The 8,492-nt window shown below is 39.3% G+C and overlaps 1 long non-coding RNA gene across 3 annotated transcripts; it reads right to left on the reverse strand.

Annotated features, from left to right (window-relative positions):
- Positions 1-741: 741 nt before the first annotated feature.
- Positions 742-7,521, reverse strand: LOC116255700 (uncharacterized). 3 transcript variants are annotated; one of them, XR_007573528.1, is made up of 5 exons: positions 7,147-7,521; positions 2,491-2,976; positions 1,888-1,973; positions 1,122-1,804; positions 743-975 (listed from the first exon to the last, which is right to left on the reverse strand). It is a non-coding gene; the product is annotated as an uncharacterized LOC116255700 (long non-coding RNA). The 3 variants fall into 3 exon arrangements; XR_007573527.1 differs by having other exon boundaries at positions 746-1,301; positions 1,722-1,804; XR_007573526.1 differs by having other exon boundaries at positions 742-1,804.
- Positions 7,522-8,492: the final 971 nt, after the last annotated feature.

Here is an 8,492-nt window from a genome sequence, read left to right on the forward strand (position 1 = left end):
CGGTGTACTGAAAAGTGAAATCTTACCAGTGACCGTTTCTATGACAAACTGTAGGTTGGCACAGATGGCGTTTTACTAATGATTCATTGCTGTCTCTTCACTTCTGAAAGAGCTCCCCCAAATGTTGCTTTTAATCACATATATAGAACAAATGAATAGCAAAATTTTTCCATCAACGTTAATTTGAAGGGAAATGATAATATTAATCTGCGTTTACAACAAAAGCACCAATGGAGGTTACACAAAGCCGCACTCAATTGTACTGGTACTACATTAATTTGTTTGCTTTCATGCCCTTGTATCACAGAGTAAAGTTATTATACTTGCTCAGGATTTCCAATCTTTCGCTTATATGATGCAAGGCTAGAAAGAGAGATGAAAATTTCTCTCTAGATGGTCAGGCAGCAACATGTAGTTCCAGTAACAATTTTATCTATCTCAGAGAATGGACAATAGCGCCTGGCGTATGGTATGGACAACCAAAGTTTTTAAACAAGAAAACAGGTTCTACAAATTAACATTTCACTTGTTAACATACATGATAAACAGGTTCTATAAAGATGATGCATTGACTTCTCTTAATAGTTTTCGTCTCCTTATCTATCTGTTGTATATTAACAAAAAAACAGTCCGGGAAGTCAAATACCTGCTTGCAACTTATGTAGATGATAACAACAGGAGTTGATCATGAAGTATAATCCAATTATGTAAAAACATGACAAAACATTAGAGTATGATTTGTTTCTTTTCTCTTGGAAATGATCATCAAGTCCAACATAACAAAGAAGAAGAAGCCAGCTCACAATATCTGGAACCAAATTTTTCATAGAACAAACAAAAAGGATAAAGTTGTGATCTTATGGGCGGATCAGTTTTTGCACCAAATGCATAGGAATTCATGAGCTTTTGGTGCTTGGAGATGTGGAAATCCAAAGCACTGTGCCAACTTCATCCTATCATGCTTCTGGTAGGTACCTGCATTGGAGCACATCACAGAATTTCTTTCAAAGGGATCTAAAATATCCACCAACGATTTTGATCAGAAATTCTCATTGTTATGGACATTCAAAACTTTCTAACAGCCTTGCATGTTGGATTGAGAATCATTGAACAAAACTAACCAATCACAAAGATCTCGTTTCCTATTTGGTGACGTGTTCTAGAAGTTGTAGGGCCCACTCCATCATCCTGACATAGGGCTTTGTCTTCGGTCCCCCTGTACACACATCTATGAGAGAACAGCTTGTGTGCCTTCTGTAATACGGGACATATATCCTTTGCTAGTGCATTGTTGCGATTTGCTAAGGACAAGAGAGAACAATTAATGTGCATCATCTGCAGGCTTTTGGCGTCCAATATTTCTTAACTGGGAGACATAAATTCATAAAAAGACGACCACAGGATGCATAAAGAAACCAAGAACTAGTGGTACGATTGAAACTTCCATAAGGTAGAGTATCATTTTCCGATGAAATCAACTGGTGCAAGCTTCAAATGTACAACTTGAACACGATATAAGCGAATCTGGACAAGTGATCCATAATAAATCTTACGCAAAACGAAATATCCACAATGTATATTGCGACCATAGAAATGTATGCTCCATGGCATATGTGGTAACAAGAGGCTTATGAGGGTTGTAAAGAGCATATGCCAAAGTATCCTAACAACGAAAAGATTGCACAAAGAAAAGTTGGAGATCATATCAACAAGAGACTTACCATTCACACTTGATAGTTGATGACATCGACTGCCAGGGCTTGTTTACTCACTGCTCCAAGGACAGTACATGACATTGCTAAAACTATAAATGGCATAAAGAAGTCAATGTCTATAAAAACTTGTTGACAAATGAGAATCGTACATCTTTCTTCATTAAGAACCAACCTGATCGTAACCAATGAATGGGATCAAGGAAACACTTCCTTGTTGTAAAGAGAGATGAACTTTTGATATTGAACTTCAAAGCCTCCCTGAAAGGTGAGATCTTCACTTCAGGTGAAAGATGTCCAGGGCACAGAATGTTATCTCAAACATCGCATAATTCATTCACAAATGACTTCCCCATGAAATGTCTTTTCATTATTAACACAAGTTTTTTAGTCAATCCCCTGCATAAACTCAAGGGTGGAATCTACCTCGAGAGCTTTTCTTGGGTTTGAACCCCTCCCCCACTCATTCTTACGTAGGTTGACGGATGTTGGCCAAGGTCATTTGAGCTTCCTCTGTTTATTCTAACCTCCAAAGCCTGTTCAGGGGGTTTATTTGAAGTCTCGGCTTATACTGATTTAGGTTGCCACACCTGAATTCCGACTATGTCAGACTGTTCTTACTAAGTATGTCCTAATTTCAAGAACTATAACCACAATCAACGTTCCCAGAAAAACAAACAAGAAAGAAACAGAAGAATAAAAGGCTTTATAGAATGTACGTAAATACTATTGCATAAAAATGTTAGAAATCATTAGCGAGAAAAAGCAAGAAACATACCTGTTATACTGTGAAGGCAAGTTCACCCTAAACCATCCATGTCTGAGCTATGCACTCTGCAGTTTGAATTTTTTTTCTGCTTGAAAGGCTTGCCTCCATGTATAAACGTTACCAAGGGAACATGCATAGCACTCAAGAGAAGCTGAGCAGATTCAATAAAAATTCCTTCTGAGAAAAGAAACCTTTTCCAAAGTTTACATTGCTAGTGTTTTTTTTGTGATTATCGCTTCTCTTTAGTTCATCCATCCTATGAGCTTTTCCCCCAAGACATGCCTTTGCAGCTTCTGTCTCAGCTTAACGTTAATATACCACCTAGTGCCTTCATGTTTTCAGCTTTGCCAAGGAGAGCTATAACCCGGAACATTGAACTCCCAAAGTTGGGGTTGATGTAATGATAATGGGTGTATGCACATACAGGAATTCATGATTCTGGAAGAACGCCTAAGTAGCAGATGCAACAGTACAAATTCGAGCAGTTGATGATTCCTGAACAAAAAAAAAGTGAACATCAGCATTGCAAAGAGAAAAATAACACGTTCTGTGTGTTTAATAAGAGCTAAAAAACTTTCTTTAGAAGACTCAAAGGAAAGCTGTTTTCCAGTTTTACTTAAAAAACCAGTCAAATTCATGCCACTGAATAAGCCAAGAAGCACTTGAACAACGAATTATCGCTATTGTATGTGTGGGAATCAAAGTGTACTGCAACGAAGTGTTTCACCTGCACTAAAGCAACAAAGCAGAGAGGTGAAAGTTTTCTCATTTCTACTTGAAAGGCAACATGGTTTGCACACACGTAAGAAAATGGAACTCACACACTTATATCAGATGGTGCTAAGCAAAAGGAAACGAGCATAATCACCAAACATAACTATCACATAAAAAAAAAAAAATGTCACATATGTTAGCTCACAAAAGAAGAACAATCAACAGCCACAAAAACAAAGAGAAGAAAACACTCCCAAAAAGTATCACAGACCTTCACATACAATTTTGAAGCTCCAATGAGCAACATGTTCATGAAATTAATCTCATTTGCAGAAACTTGCAGGATGACATATACCAAACAGAAGGGATCAAAATGTGTACAATTCAGTATAACATTTTTAGTGGTCTATTTCTGCACCTTGAACGAAGGAACACATATATGCACCTCGAAAGTAAAGAGGCCAAAAGGCTTCCTTTATCTACCAAAAAGGGTTCCTAGTGCTTGTCAAAGCTACATATTTGTCACCAACTATCTGATCTTTATTCAGTAAGGTTGAAATTTTTAATTGATAAACTGGTGCTTATGGAGAAGCTGAATCTAATGTTTCAACTTATACCTTTTTATTTATGAAGCTTTCAGTGACCCAATCAATAATGCATGGCAGATTTGTTAGCAATTGTTGTATACACAAATAATGGTGCTTGAGTCCCATATACCATTTCACTAGTTCCGCTTCCTTAACCAAAAGGTCAGTGTTTGCAGATGTACTCTTATGATTAGTAAATCTGCTTTGTCTGTAGGAAATGGAACAGCTTATATTTGCAGGGTGTAGAAATATGCAAAACATTTATTTTTCACGTCTCTAGTACAATGACGTTTCTTGAAGCAGCAATTCTTTCCTAGCATCTTCAATGCAAAGTTTTAGTGGAGCAGAAATCTTGGTCCTTAGAACGAGTTCAGCATCATCATGAAACTGTTAGGTTTGCTTACTAAATAGGATGATGAAAATCTAGACGATGCACCACTATGTTAGGAGCCCAAAGTGGCAATGAAAATACTACAGAAGGTTGATCAAAGACCAACTTACATGCATGTTCAAGTAGCAATCATATGATTTTGTTGAGACTGGTTGGGCACAAAAGTCAATGTTAAAATTATGCTGTTTGACAAAGAACTAAGGACAAGATCATAATATGTTTGTTTACCTTGGCTACTGATGAATAGTCACCAGTTGATCTATGACTCTAGTATATCAGAAGAAAAAATTGGAAGGGAAAACAAAAAGGTTTCTTAAGACTGAGACTGAACATGTACAAGAAAAATAGGCAAAATTTTTGCCTCCACTGAGCAAATGAATAAACTTCAAAGCTCCCAAGGAATTTCTGATCAGCTTCTATACTACAGTTTTTGATATTAACACGAGTTATATGGTTCCTTCTAAGAGAATCTAGGTTTCCACACCCTGCCATCCACATACTTGTGCAGTCGCATGTGTCCCATGTGGATGTTCAATCAGTTTAGCTATGAGAATTCATGAAGATAATGAATTTATTGCATCAACATGCTGTATTTGAGATTCATCCTCCAAATTATACTGGATATGTATGACATCTATTCAACAAGTTGTACTGGTCTGATTCTTAAGAAAATTGGGCACAGAAAAGGACATAATAAAAAGGAGAATTGACGAGATATTTTAATGTGGCCATAAAATTAATATAAGAAGGAAATAGACTGTATTTCATAAAGGACAAGGACAAGTTACTCTTTAGCTTTGATCCAGCTATATTCCATCATCAAATATAGGTGATTATAATATAGCGAATAATCCTAGATAAACAGTGCCCACATATTCTGCATATACCATACATATCTGTGTCCAATCAAGATATTTTTGTTTAAAGAGGCATGTATCATAATTCCTCGTCTTAACTTCATGATATTATCAAATTTAAACAGTTAATATATGAAAAAGCAGGATGATAACTGGTTCAATGTAGTAAACAACAAAACTGAAATCATGTGTGAAGTTCACATGCACGGTTTACTGTCCAAAGACCAGATGCAAAGACTTCAATAGTTGAAAATGCGGTAAAAATTATCAACTATAAGTGGCATAGCACTATTTGCATCAAGAAAAGATGGTATAGTACTATTTAAAGACATAATTTTTCAATTAGCAGCATGAAGTGGACTGCAGAAACCATTTGGTCATCTAGAAAAGATTGTCATAGTGCAAGCTCCAATCTTCCGCAATAAGCTACCACAAGATCGAGCATTTGAAAAGAGGAGTTGTAAATGAAGAATCCAATCTAACTTTAACAAATGAAAGTAGGCAAGTGAAATCTGACAATTCAGTGAAGTAAAGGAAGAAAAATGAAATGGCTCCACAGCTTCCGACATTTAAAAACTAGCAGCTTGTAAGTTCTACATCACAAGACTTATTATTCAGTCCCTAACAGAAGAAAACATTATTTGTGACAGAGTTTCTGTAAGCTAGATGATGATACCACAATTAGTACATATTAATCAAATTGAAATCCCGAGTGGAAATGAACGCATTGGGAAATCGAAGTTAGATAGATAAAAGAATCAAAACTATGTCAGTTCAAGACGGCAGTTTGTTGATACACCTCATCAATCAAGCAGGAAAAATATGGAGAGAGATGGTGCATAAACTACACCAAATGCTTGAGCGTAGAGTCCAAAATAGTGCAACAAGAAGCATTGATATCATATTATCACTTGCCGATATATCATATCTACAATCAGATGTGTCAGTTTATGCATTGCTGGCAAATGTTCAATCGAAGGATAACGAAGGACATAAAGCAGTTTAAGGGTATGGATCCCCCTTTACAACATTGACATAACGCTGAGAAAGATGGATCAAGCAGCCATATAGCAGAGCTTGAGGGGCGAAAATGGTCGATCCCATGGTTGCCCTCGATATTGTTCTCTCCCTGGATCCCCCTTTTATTTTCATGTAATAATTAACCGCGTAATTTTCACCTACACCGGGAAATCTATACGAAAGAGTTAGTCCATTCTAGTCACATATACTGTTAATCGACGAAAAAAACATTATATGAGAAAATAATGGGAAAAGAGAAAGGATGAATAAAGAAAATCAAGATTCGAGGTAAGGCTGCGGATCGGCCTGGTTGGGCTGGCCTAAGGCTCAACAAAGTCGGCCCACCTAGTTATCATGCCGAGTTTGACCGTCAACTTTATACTTTTCTTAATATTAGATTTTAATATCTCAAAAACCCTTTAAATCTTTAATGTTATATTTTAATATCTCAGAAACCCTTAGCACGTTCTCAGACCTTTTAAGAGTGTCATCAGCAACTTATAAATAGTTTTTAAGGATGTCATTGGCGACACACCAACAGTATTTAAGGGAGTCATCCGAGACCCACTAAACCAAAAGAATTTAAGTAAGCCGATTGCTAGTGTCTGCCATCATGGGTTAGGCACCCACTACCCATCTAGTACCGAGCCTCGTTGCCCACTTAATTGGAGGCTTCAATGCTCCTTGCTGTTAGCTGCTAAAATAAAGAGGGAAATCACAGGATGGTTGGTGGCCAGGAATATCCCATAATGCTTTCGCTACATTCATTGTTGTAGAATGAAGCCTTCTTCCTCCAATTGGGAAAACATGAATAACCTACAGAGTGATGATCGGGTAGAGCTGAAAAGGGGCTCCGCTAGTTCGCGAGAAAAAAAAAAAAGAAAAAAGAAAAAAAGAAAAGTGGTCCACAGAGAGAGAGAGAGAGAGAGAGGTCATCTCAACATTTCACAAAAGGAAAGAAAAAATTCACTTCCAACATGAAGTAGGAAGGAGATCAGGCGATCGGGTGACACCTACCCAGAAAGAAATCAGAACCAAAACGTGCAACCCGGGAAAATACGTCAAGAAGAAACCTATCGACACTGAGAGGCGTTACCTATGAGGGCAGCGCCGGTGTAGATGCCTCCCCTGCTTCAATGGATAAGCATTGTCAATGTATGAAACAACAGCGAGCAGTAGCAAATGATGAAACCGTAGGCATCACGGAATGGAATTGCAACATCTTCTTCCCTGCATCGGAGGATGAGATCGTTGCCATCCCTTCCTTCACTGCGTCAGTGGAAATTGCAGCATACCAGGAGGAAGGTTTTCGCGGGAGCAAATGCCCTGGTCAAGCACTCGAATAATTAATAGTGTCTTCACGGGGATCGCTAGGAATGGTTCCAAAAGAGCCGACCTGTTCCAAAACTCGTAATTGCATGTCTGAAAGAGGACCACTGAAATCTGCAACTAGTAACCGTGAATAATGATTCTCAACCAGAGCACTTGAAGGGGGTTGTATTGCATATATTGATGTAATGAAAGGAAATAAAATCAAGTTAAAGCTCCTTTGCTATTTTCACAGTACCTTCTCAACCTTCCAGATATTTTGAGCCACAAACTAATTGATACGAGCCTACATCCGTGCGGCCATGGTGGCCGAGGACTGTATGCACGCCGCATGAGGTCAGGGCCATGGTAGCTCTTCGTCATTCATCAGGGCCATCCCTCTGTTACGACGCATGGTCACTCTCTATGGCCACTCCACACAGGAAGGCTAAAGTGCAGCATGGACACTCTCTATGGCCACTCCACATGCAAGGGAGACTATTCATGCAAGAGTTATACCCCAACGAGAAGGGTGTCAGACAAGTGAGGCTAAGAGCCTATGCGAGAACCTCGGGCAGACATCGAATGAGGCTATCCGTGTGGGTGATCATCACGGGCTGCAGCCAAGAGAGGTTAGGCATAGTGGACCCTTCGTAGTAACGCAGCAGTGTTAGGCGAACGCAGTAAAGGGTCACCCGCTACAGAGGCCTTCTCGCGATCAAGGGAGGTTATGCGAGAGATGTTGAGGCATAGGCCGTGTCGAGAGGGCAACATTTTGCCAAGGGAGGTTAACCCCTGTTCCTTGGCCAAATGGGTCGAACGCTCCATCACAGAGGGCTCGGCATGGCTGAGGCTATTCAGCCTTAGCGTGCAGCAAGTTCATCCTCAGACAAGAAGAGACTCGGCGAAGGGTGGATCTCGGTCAGGTTTGACAAGGCACATCTAGGTTCAGACTGGAACGCGTGGGACAGCCACGGACAAGCAAGAAGGGCGAGCTGCATTCTAGAGCAGGACATGATTTCAGGTGATGCGGGACACGCCGAGATATAGAGGATACATGAGCGGGACACCATTAGGACACTACCCGTGAGCTTTGAGGCGGGACACGTAATGATGTATAGCGGGACACGCCGA

This window comes from Nymphaea colorata, chromosome 6 (genome assembly GCF_008831285.2).
Source record: "Nymphaea colorata isolate Beijing-Zhang1983 chromosome 6, ASM883128v2, whole genome shotgun sequence".
Classification (NCBI taxonomy): domain Eukaryota; kingdom Viridiplantae; phylum Streptophyta; class Magnoliopsida; order Nymphaeales; family Nymphaeaceae; genus Nymphaea; species Nymphaea colorata.